This window comes from Pseudophryne corroboree, chromosome 10 (genome assembly GCF_028390025.1).
Source record: "Pseudophryne corroboree isolate aPseCor3 chromosome 10, aPseCor3.hap2, whole genome shotgun sequence".
Classification (NCBI taxonomy): Eukaryota; Metazoa; Chordata; class Amphibia; order Anura; family Myobatrachidae; genus Pseudophryne; species Pseudophryne corroboree.
This window is the reverse complement of record NC_086453.1, coordinates 144,084,537-144,103,858: the sequence shown is the minus strand read 5'-3', so window position 1 is coordinate 144,103,858 and position 19,322 is coordinate 144,084,537. Positions and strand designations below refer to the sequence as shown.

Genomic DNA, 19,322 nt, shown 5'->3' with positions numbered 1-19,322 from the left:
CAGCCTATATAATGCGTACTTAATATCATGATATAGACAATTCATATACAACCATTATTATGGCTATGTGTTACTGAAATTATGAGGCTTAGAATTTGATGCAACTAAAATTCATAATGTCCACTTGTTGGAAGATGAAAAGGCTATAAATGGCGTTCCAAACACTGAGTGTGTTTGGAGGTCCTCAGTTCTTTAAATGTTCCAATTTGAACATGTGTGCACACATATAGCAATTTAATGAATAGTTACCATCCACGGATATTATGGGTTCACCTCCAGGATAATGAATTAATGCTGTGACAGTCCCGAATCCACACTCTCAGCTGGTCTTTATCAAGTCTTGATAAAGACCAGCTGAGAGTGTGGATCTATTCGAATATACTACATAGATATTCTGCAATTGACGGTCAAGCACCAGCAGAGGGAGTTTCTGAATTCGGGACTGTCACAGCATTAATTCATTATCCTGGAGGTGAACCCATAATATCCGTGGATGGTAACTATTCATTAAATTGCTATATGTGTGCACACATGTTCAAATTGGAACATTTAAAGAACTGAGGACCTCCAAACACACTCAGTGTTTGGAACGCCATTTATAGCCTTTTCATCTTCCAACAAGTGGACATTATGAATTTTAGTTGCATCAAATTCTAAGCCTCATAATTTCAGTAACACATAGCCATAATAATGGTTGTATATGAATTGTCTATATCATGATATTAAGTACGCATTATATAGGCTGATTGAAGGCCAGTCAGGTTGTACTACTTAATTAATTTTATTCATTTTTAATAAAAATTGTTAACAATTTGTTATTGTCAAATATTTTAATTGTATAGTAAATAGTCTCCTTTATCAGTGCGGACAGCGCTCTTGATTTTCTACAGGGTGTCACACCCCTGTAGTCAGTGTGTTTTCTTTTGGTTTTTGTGAGGATTGCAATTATCCTTTATTAGGAGCAGCAGTCCGCATTGATATTTGATCTCCATCTTTCTGGTAGGAACCAGCGCCCAGGGGTATACACACCAGTCCACACACGGTGGTGTGGGGGTGGTTGTGTATACATTTAAAATATAAATTCCTTTCACATCTGTAAAACAAAGTCTACAACTCTCCGGGGGAGATTACAGTACAGCTGTCCATGAATTCATTATTTCTACAAAAATTTCACTTACATGGGAAGCTTGGCTGAGTTCTTTGTGTTGGTGAAATGCATGCTACCTTGGACAAAATAAAACATTGACCAACATGACCTTTAGATATTGTTCAAAAAGATCCCAAATCTTCAGAAACCTCTGGCTAGCAGTAGACTGATCACTGGCAATGCTGAAGAGGCTTATATTTTTAGAAAAGGGGATGCAATCTTAGACTTTGTGACCCAAACTTGGCATAACTCTTCCAATGCCGCTATGACAGCCTAAATTGCTCTTCATGGAAGATAAAAGTAATGATAAAAAGAGCTTCACAACAGGTTAAACCAATGCTTTACATTGTGCGACTTCTCCTTTCGTTTCCTATTTCACATGCAAAGTTGCAAACATAAATATAACTAGGATTTGGTAAGAGTAGCATTTAATTTCATTTCAGTATTTCAAGGTGGTAAAAGAACATAATGATCACTTAATTGGATTCTGACCCTAGTGTGTGTGCTTGAATGTTAGGGAGGTTTATACAAAGCTGGTATGATTCCGCACTGGTCATAGAAAGTGTCATAAGGAATAGTAGACAAAAATCAACAATTCATTGATATTTGGACCCACTGTCTCTATCATATCCGTTGGTGGTGCACCATGAAGTCAGTAATTGCTTACTATATATACATTAACAAGAGAGAAGAAAGAAGACTTATTTTTGGCGCACTCTTAATTAGATTTGTAAGAAGATTAAAAAAAATAACTTTGAATGTAATATAGTTAAAATATTGTCACCAAAATTCGTAACAGTCCAATTCAAGAAGTAGATATTCATTAAAAAATGTATGAATCATTCTTATAATTCCATACCTCATACATCGGAAGACATAACAAGTATATTTACACATGACTAATCAGCACACTAGAGTCCCACTTTCGGATGAATTTTGGTGACAATATTTAAACTATATTCCATTAAAAGTTATTTTTTTTTTATATTCTTACAAATCTAATTAAGAGTGAACCAAAAAGAAGCCTTCTTTCTTTTCTCCTGTTTATGTTAGGGAAGTTTAGGCCCCCATACATCAGCAATTACAAAAAATCAATTAATAGATTCTGTGATATCCCCCCCCCCCCCCCCCCCAATTTATAGATACCCCAATCCATCAATCTGCGCCCATACATTACAGATATTTTCAGTGACTTTCAAATACAGATCTGGCAAACTTGAAAGGCTTATCAGTTTACTAGAAACTGTCTGCAAATCTGCTGATTGTTTCCACACATTAACAATCTACAACCCCAATTGATCTGTGAAAGTAAACATGTTGACAACCTGATTTAACAGTTCCAGTTGATTTTTGGTTGGAATCTGAGATGTTGTATTTACACAATCATCTGCAAAATGCCAAATCGCACCAATTGATTGCTGATGCATGGGTGCCTTAAGACTGTAAGCTATAATGGGGACAGGGACTAATATGAATGTCAAATATTGTTTTGTACAGAGCTGTGTAATAATAATAATAATAATAATAATAATAATAATAATTAAAAAAAGGTTTATTTTTAAATAATTACGAGGCTCCCCAAAACCAAATCACTTTATACATTGTGTTAACTTTAGACCAAAAACTAAATGCAGCAATGTCCTCTGTGGCATTGGGGACCCATTTAGGAGACTAACGCTACATACTGGGTTAGACAACATGACATCCCAGTCCTCATTTTCCTAATGCACATACATATACTGTATGTGCACACGTTAAATGGTCCGGGAGGGGCACCTGTGATTTGTGTAAACAGACACACCCTTTCTTACATTTGTAGACAGAACCTTAGTCATCTATCATACCAGAAGAGAGGATGAATGGGCAGGAATGCAAGACCTGTACAGAATTCTAATTATTATTGTTATGATTATTATTCTTTATTTATATGGTGCCACAAGGGGTCCACAGCGCCTTACTCAGTACATAAACAGAAATAGTATGAATAAAACAAGAAAAAGGGGACTTATAGCACAAAACATCGCAGGACATGGACAAGGTGTATAAACATTTGCTGCAGCAGCACTCATAGTACCCAAAGCAGCAGCAGGTTTGGTGCAATTGTAGGTAGTGAGGAGGAGATGATGGTATAAGTGAGGGAAAGAAAATCACAGTGCTGTAACAAAGTTGTATATCGCCCTGTGCCAGCCACGCCATTGACCACACCCCCTGACCAATAGTATCACACAGGATGCGGGTCCACCAGGGCCAGTGACTTCATGAAGAGGCCACCAGGGCAGGTAACTGCAGCGTTGCCTGGAGTGTTCTCAGGACAATCCGGGTGGCTGCAGGGACTGCAGGATGCCTACCTGGTGCATCCAAAATATGCTCCGGACGGATCTGCACCAGAGATCCTGACTGCAGGGTGCCATTCTATGCACCCTACTTGCCAGATGCGGAGACCTCTGATGCTGCACCGCTTGCACGCCCCTAGTTACGGCCCTGGAAAAGCACATAAGGTGAGGGAGCCCTGTTTATGAGAGCTTACAGTCTCAGGTATATGAAGAAACAGAGTAAAGGATGACAGGGGTATAATAAGTAACAGCCACTTCCTGTGGACTTTTTCTCCCAAATCTTAGATTTTTATGCAAGTGTTGAGTAGAAGTCCCTTCAATTATTTTTCCTGGAGAACTAATAGATGCATGTGTATCAGTAAAGTGCAGAAATATACTGCATAGTAGGTGTATATAAGTATACATCAGGGTCATAACTAGGGGTGTGCAATCAGGACCCAGTAGGTCCCAGGGCTATCTTAACAGTATTGTAGGCCCTGGGCAAAGCAATGCACTGGGGCCCCTAACCACCCATTAGTGGGAATCAAAACAGAACTTACCCCTCTTGTGGCTTACTCTGTTCCAATTTCAGATGTCTGAATGTTGGGAGGTATATATACTGTATGTCAGGGCTGTTGAGACAGCTGAGGGACCTGGGCACTTAAGGTAGCATCCCAAATCCAGGAGACATGTCTACATCCTCTCCAGAAACAAAAATCAAAATGAAAATAGGATTCACACACTACAAAGGAGGTGATTTGTCCTCATCATCAGCTGGTCCGGGCCACCGCAGGTCTCTCCAACAGTCCAGGGCCCAGGTAGATCCTGCCTCCCTCCCCCTCTCTGTACCCCTGTTCATAGTCCTAGATATATCATGAAGCATATAGAAAGCTGTCTGTACACACGTACCTCCCTTAATAAACACAACTATAAACACATAACACCTATAAATATACAGCCATAACACCTATAAATATACAGACAGTAAAAGCTCACATGCTGCAGAGCAATAAAGTAAAGCCTCTGTTCTGCCACTGACTTGCACTGTGCAATTGGCATCTGCTTCTCTACTAACGTCACAAACTCTCTATATTGACATATTGCTAGTATCTCCTCTGTGCTCTCCATCATAATCCACTGCCTACTGTTTTTCTCTAACTGCAAGCCTCCTCCTCAGAGCCGATGCAAGGTTTCTTGCCACCCTAGGCAAAACTTAGGTCTAAACACTCCCCCCCCCAAAAAAACAACAAAAAAAAAAAACAACCCACACACCAATACCCACTTCCCAGCCTCAGGTGAAAGTGTGGAGCTAGCATCTTAGACGTTCAACAGCAGCCGTCTGCATTAAGTTTACTCAAAGTTATCCTTCATTTTATTATAAGCAGACTCAGGACAGCCCCTTTCCCCCTCCCCCCCAAAAAATTATCCTGTCGCCCTAGGCAGCTGCCCAAAGCTGCCTAATGGTGGAGCTGGCCCTGCTAATCCTATACCTAAGATGCCACATCTCTGGAGTGCTGCTGAGCTGCTGCATTCTCTGTTAATAACTGTGATCTCTAGCAGAGTTGCCTACCCTCCCTCATTCTGCAGGAGACTCCCTGAAATAGCAGCAATCTCCCTCACTCCCTGAATAGACCAGCAATCTCCCTGATTTTACTTTACATTCTTGGGATAAAAATAAATAAATCGCAGATACATACATTCAAAGGAGTTCATCAGCGCCATTTCCCTGCATTGTTATAAGGCACAATGATCCCCATGGCTACATGCATTTTAAATAAGGTTTCTCTTAGCCACCTACAGTATATGGAACCTCTTGTAAAACACAATACACAAACAATTCCTGAAAAATATCAGTGTCTTTTCTTCAACAAGTAGATCTTACAAATTTTGGGGCTCATTTACCTTTGGATGTAAGTCATTTTTATAACACGCCTTTCAGATGTAGCCGTGCACGCCCGTGCTGATAGGTGTTACTTTCACAGTCTCCCTGAAATGCTTTTTCAAAAGTAGGCAAATATGTCTCTAGTCTAATGCAGCTCACATGCGTTTTATTTATATGTTAAACACCTGACACCTCATGAAGAAAAATTTGCTCCATCTTCCAATACTATTTACAGTCTCAATATATAGTGATAATTGCATGTAAATTGTGGTGTAAATCACTGGTGTGATCGCCTCTGCCTGATTGACAGGTAGAGGTGGTCGCAGGGTGGGAGCGGGCGTGCCAACAGCGTTAGAACGCTGTTGGCAGGGCACGGTCCAGACAACGGAGGCGTGTCTGGGCTGTTGGAGGGGTGGGACGCGGCAGCTGCGTGACATCAAATTTAGCACATCTACGATCAACTCTGAATTACCCCCTTTGTCAGGGAAAGTGCAATTTGGGATGGTCACATCTACACCAGACAAATGGTTAATATTTAAAAGAGTCTGAATCGTTCTCTCAGAGAATGCAATTTGAAAGGCAGAAAAGTGTATTGCCAGGCCCCATATCTAAACTTAAGTAGGTCACTTCTCCACTCTTTTCACTGTTTCATTAATAGACCCCTTTATCACCGTGCTATTTATCACTTTCCAGAGCTTGATAAATGGGGGCCTTAATAGTACTTTCATGGTCGCTTCTTCCCCACTAATTGCTGTATTTAGCAAGGTTCTGGCACTCATATATAATAAGAACATCTGCCAATCACCTCTGGAACTGCTCTGCTCTCTCTTTAGCTGGTGGGAACAATTAGCGTAGCTCAGGTTTTCAGCTACAGCGAATGTACTATTAATAGTAAGGCAAGTTACAGACAGTATTTAGTAAAACTGATTTTAATGATAGAAAATCCCTTTAAAGTTGACCAATACATAATTTTTATTTTGCTATGAGATTGTTATACTGTATATACTCGTATGTAACACACAACACAGTCCCGACCTGAAAATGACAAGAAATAGCTCCCTGAAAACTCATTAAAATAATTAAATTTAGCACTAGTAGTTTCCATCTATTGTTTTGCTAGAAAAAAACATAAATAAAGATGATGTATTTTAAGGCAGCGTTTGCATTTGTGTAATACCTGGAAACATACCAAATCACTGGGTGTGCTAGGTTATTTAAATTATTTAGCATCAACCTCATATGATATTTGTTTGGTTTAGGATATTTTATTGAAATGCTTTGATATTTAGTTTATAGCAGACATAAGTAACCTTTGTTACTTCAACTGTTTTTGAACTACATGTCCCAGCATGTCCTGACAGTCTTTGGTTGGCAAAGTGTCAGAGACGGTTTTGTTTGTGTCCCCGGAGGGGGCGCTAGTGGGTCAGTGGAGGTAGGTGGAATGAAGTGAGGAGGCTGTACTGGGTTTCTGCGCATGTGCACAATGTAGATTTATTAATAACAGAAAAGTCCAGATAATAATGCAGCAGAAAGTAAACAAACGAATGCAATGGAAATGACAATGGTAACGGCAATGGTAATGGCAATGGAATAGTATGGTTTGAAACTGAAAGTCTATGGCAGAGTTTGTAGCATGGAAATGAAACCGGAATGGTTAAAACGTGGAGCCAGCAGAGATAGGAATAGTAGTAGCAAACCTGGTAGCAATGCAGGAGACGTGGTGTTAATGTCCACTGTGCTGGTGGAAAGCACAATCAGCTTGCAGGCTGAATCACAGGTGAGTTGTTAGAATGCACCTGGATAGGGAGTCTCTACTGCTGATGGCTGGAGCACACTGCAGGTGTGGAAGGTGTGAAGCCAGAAAGGTATTGCTGTGGTGCTGGTGCTTGTAGTTCCACGGAGTAGCAGATACAGGAGAATATCCAGGAACACGGAGACATAGGGGAGTATCCAGGAACACGGAGGATCAGGTGAATATCCAGGAACACGGAGGAACAGGATAACAGGTCCAAACACACGAGTCGCAGGAGTGACACAAAGTTCAGGACAACCTCTGACTCACCCAGCAGCTCCTGATATACCCCCTGACCGGCAGGCATTGGCTGGAGTGAGACAAGGGGGTGCGGCCAAGCTCCGGATTGGCCGCCGCACTTACACTGGGGAATACTGTCATGGCGGCGCCCATGCCGCGGCCCGGCAGGGACGCGGCGCACTCACACGCCCGTTGACTCCAGAGGCGCCTCCAGGCCCGCGGCGACATCCATGAGCAGGGCGACAGGTGACAGCAACATGCAGTGACCCCAGACGGAGTCCGCTCCGGCGGACCGACATAACAGTGGTGAGTCGATTCCTGACAGTACCCCCTCCTTTATGGGTGGGCACCGAACACCCACGTGGCTTGGAAGGATGAGACCTGTGGAAAACACGGACCAACCTGGGAGCGTGGACATCAGCAGAGTTCACCCAACTCCTCTCCTCAGGACCATAACCGGCCCAGTCGATAAGATATTGCAGACGACCATACCGGTGACGGGAGTCCAGGATCTTCTCTATCTCGAACTCTATGCCCCGCTGAGTTGGAATGCTGGGGCCAACTGGAAGAGCTCTTTAGAAGCGATTCAGGACTAATGGTCTGAGGAGAGAGACATGGAAAGCATTAGGAATACGCAAAGAAGAGGGTAACTTGAGCTTGTAAGCCACAGGATTTAGAACTCTTTCGATGGAGAAAGGACCGATGAAGCGTGGTGCAAACTTCATCGAAGGCACTTTAAGACGAAGATTCCGTGTTGACAGCCAGACTTTATCCCCAGGTTTCAAGCTGGGAACTGCACGTCTCTTGCGGTCGGCAAAGAATTTGTACCGAGCAGAAGCCTTTTTGAGTGAAGTATGAATCTTCCTCCAGATGGTTGAGAACTGACTGAGGACAGTAGTGGCAGCAGGAACATCGATGCTAGGAAGGTCTTGAAAATCAGGAACTCGTGGATGTTGCCCATAAACAGCGAAGAACGGAGTGGTTTCAGTAGCTGTGTGGTAGCGGAAATTGTGAGCGAATTCGGCCCACGGGAGCAAATCCACCCAGTCATCTTGGGAAGATGATACGTACAGTCTCAGGAAAGTTTCCAACTCCTGGTTTACCCTCTCTGTCTGCCCATTCGTCTGAGGATGATATGCTGACGAGAACTTGAGATGGACCTGCATGGCAGAACAGAGAGCTCTCCAAAACCTTGCCACAAACTGGACTCCACGGTCAGATATTATTTCAGTGGGTAGTCCATGTAAACGGAAAATCTCCCGCAGGAAGATTTGAGCCAGTTTTGGAGCTGAAGGAAGTCCTTGGAGTGGAACAAAATGAGCCATTTTGGTGAATCTGTCGACCACTACCCAGATGGTGTTGTATCCTTGGGAGGAGGGAAGGTCAGAGACGAAATCCATCGACAGATGTGACCAAGGACGGCTGGGGATGGATAATGGCTGTAGTTGACCTGCTGGAGACTGACGAGGAGTCTTGTGCTGCACACATTTAGGACAAGACGCTACAAAGTCCTTGATGTCAACTTTCATTTTTGGCCACCAATATGTCCCGGAGAGAAATTTAAAAGTCTTTAGGACACCAGGATGCCCAGTAAACTTAGACTGATGGGCCCAAGACAGCAACTTAGAACGGAGTTCAGGAGCAACAAAAATCTTACCAGGGGGCGGAGCTGGAGAAACTTGTGATGAGGCAAATGCCACAGGATCCAGGATGGAGCGTGGTGCTGAATCGGACATCTCGTCCTCGGATTCCATGGATCGAGACAGGGCATCTGCTTTGGTATTCTGAGAACCTGGGCGGAAATGGAGCTTAAAATTAAAACGGGAGAAGAACATAGCCCATCGGGACTGGCGAGGATTAAGGCACTGAGCTGCCTTCAGATAGAGCAGGTTTTTATGATCCGTATAGATGTTAAATGGAAACTTCGCCCCTTCCAGGAGATACCTCCATTCCTCAAGGGCCAGTTTAATCGCCAGAAGCTCTTGATCTCCGATGGAATAATTAACTTCAGCAGGAAGAAATTTGCGGGAAAAGAATCCACAGGGATGGATCTTCCCGTCAGCTCCTATCTGAGAGAGAACAGCTCCCACTCCTACTGTGGAGGCATCCACCTCCAACTCGAATGGCTTATTAACATCAGGTTGTAGCAAGACTGGTGCGGTCATAAAAGCCATCTTGATTTTCTGAAACGCAGCCAGGGCATCTTCTGACCAGTTGGAATGATCTGCCCCTTTTCGAGTTAAGCTGGTAATAGGAGCAATGAGAGTTGAAAAGCCTCGGATGAATTTCCTATAATAATTGTCGAAGCCCAGGAATCGTTGAATTGACTTGAGAGTATTCGGAATGGACCAATTGGCAATGGCTTCCAATTTTGCCGGGTCCATCTGAAGATCCGATCCAGAAATTATATACCCCAGGAAGGGTACGGAGGCAACTTCGAAGGTGCACTTGGACAACTTGCCGTAGAGACGATTCTCACGAAGACGTCGGAGAACTTCACGGACTTGGAGACGATGAGAGGAGAGGTCTTGAGAGAAGATGAGGATATCGTCCAGGTAAACTACGAGATATTTGTACAGAACGTCACGGAAGATTTCATTAACAAAGTGCTGGAACACTGCTGGGGCATTGCTCAACCCGAATGGCATTACCAGGTACTCGTAATGGCCATCCCGAGTATTGAAAGCCGTCTTCCATTCATCACCGCTGCGGATTCTGATGAGATTATAGGCACCGCGGAGATCTAACTTGGTGAAGATGCGGGCTCCTTTGACCCTATCAAATAACTCGGTAATAAGAGGTAACGGGTAGCTGTTCTTAATGGTAATGTCATTAAGTCCCCGGTAGTCAATACATGGACGTAGTCCTCCATCTTTCTTTTTAACAAAAAAGAAACCTGCCCCAGCAGGTGATGATGAGGGACGGATGAATCCTTTCTGTAGATTTTCTTGGATGTATTTACTCATCGCTTCGGTTTCAGGAACAGATAACGGGTAGGTGCGCCCCCTAGGTGGTTTTTTGCCAGGAACAAGGTCGATGGGGCAATCCCACTCTCTATGGGGCGGTAGAACATCAGCGGCCTTTTCGCTGAAGACGTCAGCGAAGTCTTGGTAGGCCGTAGGAAGAGTAGGCGGGGTCTTGATTTCAGAAGTCTTGACAGGAACAACTTGGGCTAAACAAGACTGACGGCAATGTGACCCCCAAGCAGTTAGTTGTAATGTAGACCAGTCAATCTGTGGGTTATGTAGCTGGAGCCAGGGCATACCTAACACAATCTCCTGAGTTGCCTGTGGAATAACTAAAAACTTAATTAACTCAGAATGTAGGAACCCAACCCCCAGTATCACTGGCCTGGTTTGTTGAGTGATATACCCCTTAGAGATACGGCTACCATCTACTGCCGTAATGTAGACGGGACATGAAAGTTCACAGACCGGCAGATGAAACTTGTCTACCGCAGCTTGAGTGATGAAATTCCCCGCTGCACCACAGTCTACCAACGCAGTTGCAGATTGGAGTCCAGCCGCCGTCTCTAAGGTCACAGGAAGAATGAGATCTTGGGTTGAAGGAGCTTGCTTGAAAGATCCCAACTTGACTCCTCCCTTACAAGTCAGGATCTGGCGTTTCCCGAACGCACTGGACAAGAACTTATTTGGTGGCCTACTGCCGCACAGTAAAGACACAGTCTCTCACGGAGTCTCCTTGACCGCTCCTCAGCAGTTAAGCGGGACCTATTAATTTGCATAGGCTCATCAGAAGGTGGAGGCTGCAACTGTACAGGAGGTACCATTCTTGGTTTGCGACACTCAGCACGAGCACGCTCATTGTTGCGTTCGCGGATGCGAGAGTCCAACTTGATACATAGGGAGATTAGCTCGGGTAATTGCTCAGGAATATCACGAGTTGCCAGTTCATCTTTTATCCTCTCTGAGAGTCCATGCCAGAAGGCTGCTACTAAGGCTTGGTTATTCCACTGGATCTCTGCGGCTAGCGTCTGGAACTGGATGACGTATTGACCCATACTGCGAGTCCCTTGACGGAGCTGGAGAAGATCTGCGGAGGCTGAAGTTGCACGACCCGGTTCATCGAAGATGCGTCTGAAGATGGAAACAAACTCGGCATAGTTGTTCATCAACGGGTCGGCACGTTCCCACAGAGGAGACACCCAGCTCAGGGCTGATCCAGAGAGCAGTGAGATGATATAAGCAACCTTGGATCTTGGCGTGGGAAAATTATGAGGTAAAAGTTCAAACTGGACTTCACACTGGTTGAGGAACCCACGGCATAACTTCGGACTGCCATCATACCTGCTAGGCACAGGCAAGTGCAAACGAGATACAGGAGCAGATGCAGCCGGAGAAGAAGAAGAACCCCCAACACTGGCATGTGCAGGGGTAACAGGAACTGGAGGTGCAGGCGCACTTAGCAGAGATTGTTGTAACGTATCAATCCGGGAAGACATCCCTTGCAGAAACTGGAATATCTGCTGCTGCACAACCTCTTGTCCATCCAAACGGGAGACCAGATTTTTTAAGGCCCCTGACCCCACACTCTGACCACCGTCCGAGTCCATCGGTCCTGAACTTACTGTCAGAGACGGTTTTGTTTGTGTCCCCGGAGGGGGCGCTAGTGGGTCAGTGGAGGTAGGTGGAATGAAGTGAGGAGGCTGTACTGGGTTTCTGCGCATGTGCACAATGTAGATTTATTAATAACAGAAAAGTCCAGATAATAATGCAGCAGAAAGTAAACAAACGAATGCAATGGAAATGACAATGGTAACGGCAATGGTAATGGCAATGGAATAGTATGGTTTGAAACTGAAAGTCTATGGCAGAGTTTGTAGCATGGAAATGAAACCGGAATGGTTAAAACGTGGAGCCAGCAGAGATAGGAATAGTAGTAGCAAACCTGGTAGCAATGCAGGAGACGTGGTGTTAATGTCCACTGTGCTGGTGGAAAGCACAATCAGCTTGCGGGCTGAATCACAGGTGAGTTGTTAGAATGCACCTGGATAGGGAGTCTCTACTGCTGATGGCTGGAGCACACTGCAGGTGTGGAAGGTGTGAAGCCAGAAAGGTATTGCTGTGGTGCTGGTGCTTGTAGTTCCACGGAGTAGCAGATACAGGAGAATATCCAGGAACACGGAGACATAGGGGAGTATCCAGGAACACGGAGGAACAGGATAACAGGTCCAAACACACGAGTCGCAGGAGTGACACAAAGTTCAGGACAACCTCTGACTCACCCAGCAGCTCCTGATATACCCCCTGACCGGCAGGCATTGGCTGGAGTGAGACAAGGGGGTGCGGCCAAGCTCCGGATTGGCCGCCGCACTTACACTGGGGAATACTGTCATGGCGGCGCCCATGCCGCGGCCCGGCAGGGACGCGGCGCACTCACACGCCCGTTGACTCCAGAGGCGCCTCCAGGCCCGCGGCGACATCCATGAGCAGGGCGACAGGTGACAGCAACATGCAGTGACCCCAGACGGAGTCCGCTCCGGCGGACCGACATAACAGTGGTGAGTCGATTCCTGACACAAAGTATGCTTTGAGTTGCAGTTTCATAACAGCTTGCAAGTCACAAGTACAGTATGTTAAATGTACAATAAGGACTCAATCAGGAGAACATTTAGTCAGAATGTGTTTATACTGTGTTCAGGGGCGGCTGGGACGGGGGTGCTGGATGGCACCGGCCCCTGTGGCTAAAATTTCTTTACAGTGTAAAGCTGCCATCTGGTTGCAGCCACGTGCTACATTGCATGCCTTTAGGCTGAGAGACAGGAAGAAGAAGCTCCCCGGCTTCAATAAGTCTCCCAGCCGCCTGTCACATACTGTACCTGTTCTTAAGCAAACAACTTTATTAGACTAAATGAAGATTGATGTATGGCTTTGGCCATCCATGAATCCAAGTGGTGCAATGTCTCTTCAAACTGATTGGTGGATGCCTGGCTATCCCCCAATCAGAGTTCAGAAGGTTGCAAGCGGAGACAGCGAGGAACTGATGGCAGCAGTGTAGAGTATGTTCTATGGTTGATTCACCCCATGGATCTGATTACAGGTTGAGTATCCCTTATCCAAAATGCTTGGGACCAGAGGTATTTTGGATATGGGATTTTTCCGTATTTTGGAATAATTGCATACCATAATGAGATATCATGGCGATGGGACCTAAATCTAAGCACAGAATGCATTTATGTTTCATATACACCTTATACACACAGCCTGAAGGTCATTTTAGCCAATATTTATTATAACTTTGTGCATTAAACAAAGTGTCTACATTCACAGTCACAATTCATTTATGTTTCATATACACCTTATATACACACAGACTGAAGGCCATTTAATACAATATTTTTAATAACTTTGTGTATTAAACAAAGTTTGTGTACATTGAGCCATCAAAAATCAAAGGTTTCACTATCTCACTCTCACTCAAAAAAGTCCGTATTTCGGAATATTCTGTATTTCGGAATATTTGGATATGGGATACTCAACCTGTATTTATTAAGCTGGGACAGCATATTTTAGGTCTTGGCAGTGAGGGAAGGCATAGACACAGATTTGGGCTATAATTTCTAACAATAAGGGGATGGCAGATTTTGGAAAAATGTTTTTCTCACGAGAGTGGATAAGATTTGTGGCGAATGTGATATTTAGGTCATCACCATATTTAAGTGGCGTGAAAAATCCTGGAGAAATCACTGAAGATATTTATATAAAGTGAAGAGAAGTTTTTCTCTTTTTCTTCAAACAAACGTCATCTCTTGTCGGCGACTCGGCGTTACGTATAATTTACTCCCTGCATGATTTTTAGTACACTACTTTTTCCGTCGTAGTTTGCTGGCAAAAAAACTGGGGCCACATGCGTGTGTATGCTAAAAGTTACAAGCCAGTGCCTGACTGTGTTCCAAATAGTTTCCACGGTTGGGGCTGACTTACAATTTTCACTATTCCTCATCTAAACAGCCGCTAGATTACTCTTGTTTCATTCAATTTTGAAAGAGCAATATCTGACTGTTTTCCTAAATGAGGGATCTATTTACTAAGCCTTGGATGGAGATAAAGTGGACGGAGATAAAGTACCAGCCAATCAGCTCCTGTCATTTTTCAAACCCAGCCTGTAATATGTCAGTTAGGAGCTGGTTGGTTGGTACTTTATCAACGTCCACTTTATCTCCATCCCAAGCTTAGTAAATAGACCCCTGTGTCCGTATAGTTCACTAAGGGGTCTATTTACTAAACCTTGGAAGGAGATAAAGTTGCTGGAGATAAAGTACCAGCCAATCGACTCCGGGATACAGTCATTAGGTCGACTACACTTAGGTCGACAGTCATTAAGTCGACCACTATTGGTCGACATACATTAGGTCAATATGGTCACTAGGTAGACATGGTCATTAGGTTGACATGAACAAGGTCGACATGGAAAAAGGTCAACATGAGTTTTTCACATTCTTTTTTCCATTTCTTGAATTTTTTCCTACTTTATGATCCACGTGGACTACGATTGGGAATAGTAAACTGTGCCAAGCATAGCGGTAGTGGAGCGTGGCACCTTGCCCGAAGCATGGCGAACGAAGCACTAATTGGGGTGCCCTGTCACTTTACGAAGAAAAAAACACCAAAAAAAGTCAGAAAACGCATGTCGACCTTGTGACCATGTTGACCTAATGCATGTCGACCAATAGTGGTCGACCTACTGACTGTCGACCTAAGTGTGGTCGACCTAATGATCCATACCCTCGGCTCCTAACTGCTATGCCACAGACTGTTTGAAAGATGCCAGTTAGGAGCCGATTGGCTGGTACTTTATCTACAGCGACTCTATCTCCATCCAAGGCTTAGTAAATAGACTCTTTAATCTAAGATACACATTTGTCCACATACATCTGTGCTGCCGTCATGCCAAACAGCCCCTCTTGCCAAGCCAGGTTGCGTGAGAATCTTCTAGCATTGGGCGTCTTTTTTGCTTCTTTTTTGCTGAAAATGTGTCTTAGCCACAACGCAATGCGACTAGGATGCACAAGGAGACTGCTGATTAATTTGATATATAACACCTGTATACCTGTGTGCGACTGAGTTTCTGAATCTGTATACGAAGTGATACAATATAGCAGCCACAGCTTTGTTCCATAGTGCTCCGTATACAGTGTCATATATCAATTTAATCAGCACAGTCTCCACTTGTGTCTTAGCTGCAACTAAGAGGCATTTTCGGCAACAAAAAAAAAGACACCTGACGTTAGTAGAGTTGTATGGCACCTGGCAGCTCACTCATGCCAAGCATCTTGCACACTCTGAACTTCCCTCTGGCATCTCCAGACTCATCAGGCAAGGCATTTTGAGGTGTGCAACCTGTTAGTAGGGGCACAGAGAGGGAAGGGGGGGGGGGGGGGGGGGGGGAGTGCGAATACTACTTACCCAGACCCTGCCAGCTGTAGGGGCCAGGCAGGGGCCTAGGTCGGTAGCACTTTAGGCAGAGGGTGAAAAGACTGTTGCTGCACAGTACGCTGTTGCTGTGTGCGTGCTGCAGAGGGTCTAGGGAAGCTGCTACCACAGCAGTCTCCTCTCTCTACCCGGCAAGTGATACAGGAGAAGGGGAACAATTGCACTGATCACTCCTCCCACCCACTCCTGGATCTGCCTAGTGTCTAAGGAGGACAAATCAGACCCCTTTTCAGCATGCAGCGCTGCAAAGCATAATACTTTCTAACAGAAATTTGTGGAGAGGACATGCCTCATCAATTTCCACTCTGCCCCTCACCCCACCCCTTAATCTGTCCTGTCGCTGCTCTCGGCAGCCCTACCTGTAAGCTTTGTAAACAAGACCTGTAGAACAGTTCTTAGTCCAAATCACTGACCTGTGCAATTTGCCTTACTAATGGCTTTTTTCAAACATATCAATAATTTGTAACACTAGCAAAATAAACATGCCAACATTAAAAAACAGACGAATACAAATCACACTACACGCTAGCGCACGTACACACACACACACACACACACACACACACACACACACACACACACAAGTACACATTTTAAATAATTATCAGCATATTTCTATTTCTATATTTTTCTGGAAAACATGCACTGTCAGTGTCAGGATTCCAGGCGGACCAGGTTTGGGAAACACTGTATATGATATAGCAACAGGAAAAGGAAAAGACAATGAACAATACAAAGTGGTGGATATACACTGTACTGTGTGAAAGTACTTTGTAATAACCTGAAAACGTTGCTTGGAATTGGTCATTTTGCATATTTTACACAAATAACAGGTTCACTATATAACTGCACATAATCACAGCATCATAATACTGTTACCTAATAACCTTTCAGTTTTTAAATATAGAAACTCTAATTTCCTTTATGAATCAGCTGGAAATGACACTGAGGCACACTAAACTGCGCCTGTATGATCAAACAAAGTGACCAGAGAACTAGGTGTGAGCGCAGTGATCACTGCATGTGACAGATCTGCTCTTTCACTTACAGGCATAGCTACAAGCCATAAAATTGCAGTAATAATATCCCTTTCTGTATTCACAGCTAAAATACTCAACAGGACCAGAATTATTATCAGCAACAAAAATCTTATCTGTTCACAAACCATGAAATGAGTTATTTTAACTGCAGTAACCATGATTACACACATGGGTAATAGGTGGTTAAACAGAACGGTTAATGTAAATTAGGAGAAACATTTAAATAAAGTAACACAATAGGATCACAAATAGCCAAGGTGCAGAACATACCACTGTGCCAAACATCATTATAAGGCATACATACAAAGGCAACCTGTTATTCTCTATCTGTTTTGGTACTACAACTCCCAGAATGCCGTGCTCTGATATGATGTGCTGGGACTTATAGTTCCACATGTGTTGTAGAGCCATGGGTTGCGTAAATCTGACTGAAATAGTAGACAACCTATATAGTTGTAAACAGGTCTATATGTAATAACATAAACATCTGAGCTGCTATAGGTAATTAAATCAATAGTTAATTAAATCACTACCAAAATAGACAAGCAAGTCATTAGTAAATATAGAGTATTGCAAGGTAAGGAATCATGTCAGGAACGCAGATTGACATTTTAGAATAGTTTAGGGAGACGATAAAAGAAGTCTTTTAAGTGAAACCAGAAATCTTCCTTACAGTCCTTGATGGATAGATATTGTGCTCCTGTTATTTATACAGCATGGGGGTTATTCTATGTGTTAGACGATATGAAAGATATAACACTAATGAACCAGCCTGCTCACCTTAAAACAGAAGCAATGAGGCAAATCCTAGCTGGTTAATCCACAATCCTACAGCAACAAATACACATTCCTTCTGTACAAGTCCCAAGGACAGGTCCCTGTGTGTGCCTCTCTCAGGTCGCAGGTAGCAGTGTGACAGGTGCAATGCCTGCTTGCAGTATGTCTCAGGTGAGACACACCCACATTCCTTACAGTACACTTGGAAACTAGGTGTAGTTTGGCAACATACCCAAACACAGTACGGGCACATTCTTCATAGAATGAGTCCTATGTGACTTTACACAGTCTGTGGTAACATCTTAATGAATTCAGTTATTTAATGTTAAATGGGCATACTGCCTTAATAAAGATTGTCAAGAAGATCTGTCATGCATTGTGGTCCTTACAGCAACCGTACAATAAAATATTTTACAAGAAGTACAGTATAAATGTTAATCTGGCGGCTACTGTCCGGCCATCCTATAAAGGATTATTTAGGTGTGGTTTTTTACTGCGCCTCTGTGCATCTAAGTTAGTGACTCAGGAGAACCGGGCACCCGTGATGCTGGGCTGGAAGCTTAAATTATCTGATCATACTGTGAACCAATATATCATATCTCTATTGTGCTGGAAATACTCATATTGAGTGCATTTATATTACCATACAGATGGTCCTCTAAACAAATGCAAGTGAGGCCTAACATGGACATCTAGGCCTCAAATTTTAAGGATCTAAAAAACCTAAAATTAGTTTTTTTCAATCCATGTTTTAGGGTTTTATAGGATTTAAAAATGTCAGTTTAGGAATGTAATAATAATAATAATAATAATAATAATAATTATTATTATTATTATTATTATTATTATTATTATATAGCATTTTTCTCCTAACAGGGCTCAAAGTGTTTTACAATTGTCTTTACAGCTCAAAATACAAAACAAGCTTAACAGTAGATATTAGTGAAATGCTGAGTAAATAAGTAAGGCTTTAGTCTATTTTTGAAGAATTCTAGAGTGGAGGCTTCTCGCACTGTGCGGGGTAGAGAGTTCCATAGAGTCTGAGACGCAAAGTTGAAAGCTCTACCCCCTGATGAATTCAGGGAGATTCTAGGTACTGTTAGTAGTCCTTCATCTCAGGGACGTGCAGTGAGGTAAATTGTTGAGGAGCCACTGGCTAGTACCAGAGCCAGATTTATTTATACACAATATATGAGCCAAAGAGTACATGTGACATTATACACAGGTGCAACAATATAAACTCCAGGAAATTTGTTGAGTTTTAATCAGATATGTGCGGAAAAGATAAGCAGGTGAGGCACTGCCATAGACTATTTACTCCACAGTTTCTTTTGACTATAAAAATGATTAGACTAATACAAAGAAGATATTTCTAACATATTCTTTGTATTTTTCATATACTTTTTGCAGTCAAAACTCTGGTGCAAATGTTACTATGACAGGAAAGGCTCACCTGCCTCACCCCACCGCACGTCACAGCTTCATCTACAGATCGTAGTAATCGAGTGGGACAGTAAGGCATCAGAAGCTGCTTCAAGTACCCTGGTCATGTAGGGCTTTTAAAGTGAGTTATACATTGTATGAAAATAAAACAAACCATGCAACTTATCAATATGTTTGAACCACTGTGCCTTTATTACAGACGTGTTCTGCTACTTCCTTGCAGCGTTTGCTCCCGT

At 43.4% G+C, this 19,322-nt stretch overlaps 1 protein-coding gene across 1 annotated transcript in view; it reads right to left on the bottom strand.

Annotated features, from left to right (window-relative positions):
• The window catches only part of EPS8L1 (EPS8 signaling adaptor L1), a 153,030-nt gene extending 135,267 nt beyond the window's left edge, over positions 1-17,763 (bottom strand). Inside the window, exon 1 of the mRNA XM_063942841.1 lies at positions 17,647-17,763. The gene's annotated coding sequence lies outside the window, so the exon portion shown is untranslated. The remainder of the gene's footprint in view (positions 1-17,646) is intronic.
• Between the last annotated feature and the right edge of the window lie 1,559 nt (positions 17,764-19,322).